At 45.8% G+C, this 6,000-nt stretch overlaps 1 protein-coding gene across 3 annotated transcripts in view; it reads right to left on the bottom strand.

Annotated features, from left to right (window-relative positions):
* Positions 1-6,000, bottom strand: part of LOC124038034 (cAMP-specific 3',5'-cyclic phosphodiesterase 4B-like) — a 240,049-nt gene that overhangs the window by 54,305 nt on the left and 179,744 nt on the right. The window lies entirely within an intron of this gene.

The raw sequence follows: 6,000 nt of genomic DNA, 5'->3' as shown, positions 1-6,000 counted from the left end.
ATCGACAAATGTAAAAAAGTCTGGAGTTTGATAAACAGCATGGGCAGGTTTTGGAACCGGTGTCAGAAAATAGAGGTCTTTGGCCACGTGGTGGGTTTGGCGTCGAAAGAAGGATGCATGTGCAGAGAAGAACCTCATACCTCCTATAAAATATGAGGTCTTTGGCCACGTGGTGGGTTTGGCGTCGAAAGAAAGATGCATGTGCAGAGAAGAACCTCATACCTCCTATAAAATATGAGGTCTTTGGCCACGTGGTGGGTTTGGCGTCGAAAGAAAGATGCATGTGCAGAGAAGAACCTCATACCTCCTATAAAATATGAGGTCTTTGGCCACGTGGTGGGTTTGGCGTCGAAAGAAAGATGCATGTGCAGAGAAGAACCTCATACCTCCTATAAAATATGAGGTCTTTGGCCACGTGGTGGGTTTGGCGTCGAAAGAAAGATGCATGTGCAGAGAAGAACCTCATACCTCCTATAAAATATGAGGTCTTTGGCCACGTGGTGGGTTTGGCGTCGAAAGAAAGATGCATGTGCAGAGAAGAACCTCATACCTCCTATAAAATATGAGGTCTTTGGCCACGTGGTGGGTTTGGCCAAAGAAAGATGCATGTGCAGAGAAGAACCTCATACCTCCTATAAAATATGAGGTTTTGGCCACGTGGTGGGTTTGGCGTCGAAAGAAAGATGCATGTGCAGAGAAGAACCTCATACCTCCTATAAAATATGAGGTCTTTGGCCACGTGGTGGGTTTGGCGTCGAAAGAAAGATGCATGTGCAGAAGAACCTCATACCTCCTATAAAATATGAGGTCTTTGGCCACGTGGTGGGTTTGGCGTCGAAAGAAAGATGCATGTGCAGAGAAGAACCTCATACCTCCTATAAAATATGAGGTCTTTGGCCACGTGGTGGGTTTGGCGTCGAAAGAAAGATGCATGTGCAGAGAAGAACCTCATACCTCCTATAAAATATGAGGTCTTTGGCCACGTGGTGGGTTTGGGTCGAAAGAAAGATGCATGTGCAGAGAAGAACCTCATTCTTTGGCCCTCATACCTCCTATAAAATATGAGGTCTTTGGTGGTGGGTTTGGCGTCGAAAGAAAGATGCATGTGCAGAGAAGAACCTCATACCTCCTATAAAATATGAGGTCTTTGGCCACGTGGTGGGTTTGGCGTCAGAAAGAACCTCATACCTCCTATAAAATATGAGGTCTTTGGCCACGTGGTGGGTTTGGCGTCGAAAGAAAGATGCATGTGCAGAGAAGAACCTCATACCTCCTATAAAATATGAGGTCTTTGGCCACGTGGTGGGTTTGGCGTCGAAAGAAAGATGCATGTGCAGAGAAGAACCTCATACCTCCTATAAAATATGAGGTCTTTGGCCACCTGCATGTGCTATAAAAAATATGAGGTCTTTGGCCACGTGGTGGGTTTGGCGTCGAAAGAAGGATGCATGTGCAGAGAAGAACCTCATACCTCCTATAAAATATGAGGTCTTTGGCCACGTGGTGGGTTTGGCGTCTGCATGTGCAGAGAAGAACCTCATACCTCCTATAAAATATGAGGTCTTTGGCCACGTGGTGGGTTTGGCGTCGAAAGAAGGATGCATGTGCAGAGAAGAACCTCATACCTCCTATAAAATATGAGGTCTTTGGCCATGGTGGGTTTGGCGTCGAAGAAGGATGCATGTGCAGAGAAGAACCTCATACCTCCTATAAAATATGAGGTCTTTGGCCACGTGGTGGGTTTGGCGTCGAAAGAAGGATGCAAGAGAAGAACCTCATACCTCCTATAAAATATGAGGTCTTTGGCCACGTGGTGGGTTTGGCGTCGAAAGAAAGATGCATGTGCAGAGAAGAACCTCATACCTCCTATAAAATATGAGGTCTTTGGCCACGTGGTGGGTTTGGCGTCGAAAGAAGGATGCATGTGCAGAGAAGAACCTCATACCTCCTATAAAATATGAGGTCTTTGGCCACGTGGTGGGTTTGGCGTCGAAAGAAGGGTGCAGAGAAGAACCTCATACCACCTATAAAATATGAGGTCTTTGGCCACGTGGTGGGTTTGGCGTCGAAAGAAGGATGCATGTGCAGAGAAGAACCTCATACCTCCTATAAAATATGCTGGTAGAGAGGCTGTTTTTCTTCCATTGGTCAATAGCATCATGAACTCCACCAAGTACCAGGTCATTTTAGCCCAAAACCTGGTTGCCTCTGCCAGGAAACGGAAACTTGGCAGCAAGTGGATTTTTTTCCAGCAAGACAATAACCCCACACTTCAACATCCACAAAGAAACGGCTAATTGACCACAAAATCATTATTTTGCCATGGCCATCTCAGTCTCTGGACCAACTTTGAAAACCTGTGGTTTGAATTGAAGAGGGCAGTTCATATGCATGGAAAGATTCTGCATGCCCTCGGATCCCTCCCAATATTTCTCAAATCTCAGAAAACATTTCAAAAAGGCACAGTACCATATTCTTTGCAAAGGGAGGTTGCTGAACACAGGGATGAGTACAGAAAACAGGGATGAGTACAGAACACAGGGATGAGTACAGAGTACAGAACACAGGGATGAGTACAGAGTACAGAACGTACAGAGTACAGAACGTACAGAACACAGAACGTACAGAACACAGAACGTACAGAACACAGGGATGAGTACAGAACACAGGGATGAGTACAGAACACAGGGATGAGTACAGAACACAGGGATGAGTACAGAAAACAGGGATGAGTACAGAACACAGGGATGAGTACAGAACACAGGGATGAGTACAGAACACAGGGATGAGTACAGAACACAGGGATGAGTACAGAACACAGGGATGAGTACAGAACACAGGGATGAGTACAGAACACAGGGATGAGTACAGAACACAGGGATGAGTACAGAAAACAGGGATGAGTACAGAACACAGGGATGCCAATACTTTTGACGGCTATCTTTTAAAAATAGATTTTGTATATGTATTACACGTTAAACAAAATCTCTTTCATAATGTAATTAACAAAAATAAAATATTGGAGCATACAATATAGCTCAGTATTTGCATTATTTTTGCTCATCTTTATCAGGGGTGACAATAATTTTGGACCTGACTGTAATTGTGTTTCCACTATCCATGATCCAGTCAACACAGGCAGAGGAACTATGACAGAGTAACAGAGGCCTCTGTTATGCATGACCATCACAGCAACATTCCTCTGGTGAGAAATGCACAGGAATCGAGGAAGCCGGCAGACATCCCCAACCTGTTCTGATAGTCATCCGTGATTAGTGACAATCGCTCTCCTCGATCTCTCTCCTCGATCTGTCCATCATCATGGCCACCGTGAGAAACGGCACTTGGGTTTTTCCAATTCCCTGCATGGCCTGCCGCTGCGGTGTGCGCTACATGGCGCGTGTCACTTAGTGTGCCGGTGGGAAGTTATGACAACAGTCCTCACTGTGATAAGAACAATAGGTACTGATAACCTTATGGAGTCTGTGTGTGGTTATTTCCATTCTCTACTGTACAAGATATAGTATACAGTCTTGTGGATTTTTCCATTCTGTCCCGTGCTGTACAACATACACAACAATAACAGAACAGATGATGAGGCCCTGTCCCTAACACTTATCACGGCTCGTGCCATGACATTGCGTGAACTGCGAGTGTGCAGATCGCAGACCAGTGTGTGTGTGTGTTTCTACCAGCGCCTACGTGTTTGTGCGGTGTGGGCATAGAGACAATGGCCCTTTGTCTGACTGCATCCTATTTTTCCCCCAGTCCGCTGAGTGAGCACACACACACACACACACACACACACACACACACACACACACACACACACACACACACACACACACACACACACACACACACACACACACACACACACACACACACACACACACACACACACACACACACACACACACACACACACACACACACACACACACACACACACACACACACACACACACACACACACACCCTGCCTGCCAGACACAAAAACACCTCCTGGGTTATGTCAGTCCGTCCAGCGCATTCCTTTACGGCAGGGACAACAGGCCAATAACAGGATCAATCTGCTCCCCTCTTCCTGCCCTCCGTTTCCTCTCCTCCGCCGACCCGTAAAGAGAGGGGGAGCAGACAGAGGGAGGATGGGACAGGAATCACTCTTTCCCTCCGTCTCATTGTCTCCAGGACGAGACAGAAAAAGCCAGGGGTGGGTGTAGAGTTACATCACCCACTGTCATAGAGGGGATGGGGGGGGGGGGGGTACAGGTGGAACAGGGAATTCAACCTCAGAGTATGGGGAGAAAAGAGGATCTGGAATGGGATAGAGGTGATGGAGTCAGAGTTCAAATTAAGGGGGGCCCAGGGGGTTGTTGTCAGACATGAACCCCTCTAAATGTAACAAAGTCAAACTTTAGTGGGGGTCAACAAATTGTCCTATTTGTTTAAAATGCAATGCAATTTGTGCTGCTACAGTGGTAAATATCAAGATAAAAGCTTATTCCAAATGAAACTAACACCCTGTCTCTGTTTCATGGTTTACATTTTGTTTTTGTGTCTGCTCATCCTGGGACAGTCCTGTATTTCAGACCCTTTTCATGTGTCCCAATTTTTCTTTCTGCAAAAAAGGTAATTTTGTCAGCAAGACAAGTGAATGAATTGAATAACTTCTTTCATCTAATGACTCGAGTGCACAGTGCACTTTTTGGATGATGGCAATTATTCGGTGGATGATGGCAATTATTCGGTGGATGATGGCAATTATTCGGTGGATGATGGCAATTATTCGCAGGTAGCCTACATGTTTGAAGTGATTTGTTCGACGATAAGACGAAAACATCATGACTGGTTGTATTCATGCCAAATGAAAAAGTAATCATTTTTGTTGTTGTTGAAATACCATTAAATGACATGTTTTTACGAGGCCCATCCCAAAATGTTGTGCACACATAACGTACTATAGGTCCTGTGGAGAAAAGTAAAAGGTCCTCGTATAATTCGCTCTCCGGGGAGTGATGAATAGAGGGCGGTGTCATGTTCCTGGTTGCTTCATGCAGAGTAGCTATGCAGAAGGTAACCGACAACACAGTCATTCAGCTACAATAGGTGGATGTCTCATCCACCAGCTTTGTGTCTAGATATGACCTAAGCTGACCTAAGCTGACCTAAGCAAGTGAGGAAACATGTATTATTGGAGGATTGGCCGAGCGCAGTCTTTCTATCTGACCATTCACAATGAGCTCAATGAAGGTAAAACATCTCCAATCACAATGTTCACCCCTTCAGCACTGCAGTCAATTACTCCTGTGCTACTACCAGCAGCCTGCTAGTGATGATGCTCTCTGAGGAGACTTTGAACTAACACTACTGATAGGAAAACGCATCAAGTATCAGACTGACAGCGCACGACTCTGGATGGATTTACTCAATAGGTAGAGTAATCGGTTTATTACACACACACACACTCAGGACCTGATGAGCCCTCCCTCTCCAGATACTGGAAGTGCTGGTCTGTCCATCTGTGCTGACAGGAAGTCAACAAAAGCCACATGCAGGCGGGCTGACGTCAATCAGGGCACCGCACCACTGTCACACAGGAACACCTCCCTTCCCACAGCAACACACCAACACCCGCTCATATACACACACCCGCTTGAACACACTAGTGCAGAACTCCACTCTAAACACACAAAAACACCTATGCACTACACATTGCACATACATAAATGCAAATGTAGGCCTACTCATATGGACGGACGGACGGACACACACACACACACACACACACACACATGCTCTTCTCTATTTCAATCTGTCTCCTCTTTCTCTGGGAACTAGGCACAGTAGTCAAACCTCTTCAAGATGAGACAGATGCAATAAAAAGGGATACGTCTGTAATACAGGTTAAACCAGAAGGATGAAGTCAACGTTATTAATCCCCGTAAATCGACCGGGCCAACAGTAAAGTGGACTCCTCTGTCCTTGCATTCCTTGTAT

This window comes from Oncorhynchus gorbuscha, linkage group LG06, assembly GCF_021184085.1.
Source record: "Oncorhynchus gorbuscha isolate QuinsamMale2020 ecotype Even-year linkage group LG06, OgorEven_v1.0, whole genome shotgun sequence".
Classification (NCBI taxonomy): domain Eukaryota; kingdom Metazoa; phylum Chordata; class Actinopteri; order Salmoniformes; family Salmonidae; genus Oncorhynchus; species Oncorhynchus gorbuscha.
The sequence above is the reverse complement of the archived record's forward strand: the minus strand, read 5'-3'. Positions and strand labels throughout refer to the sequence as shown.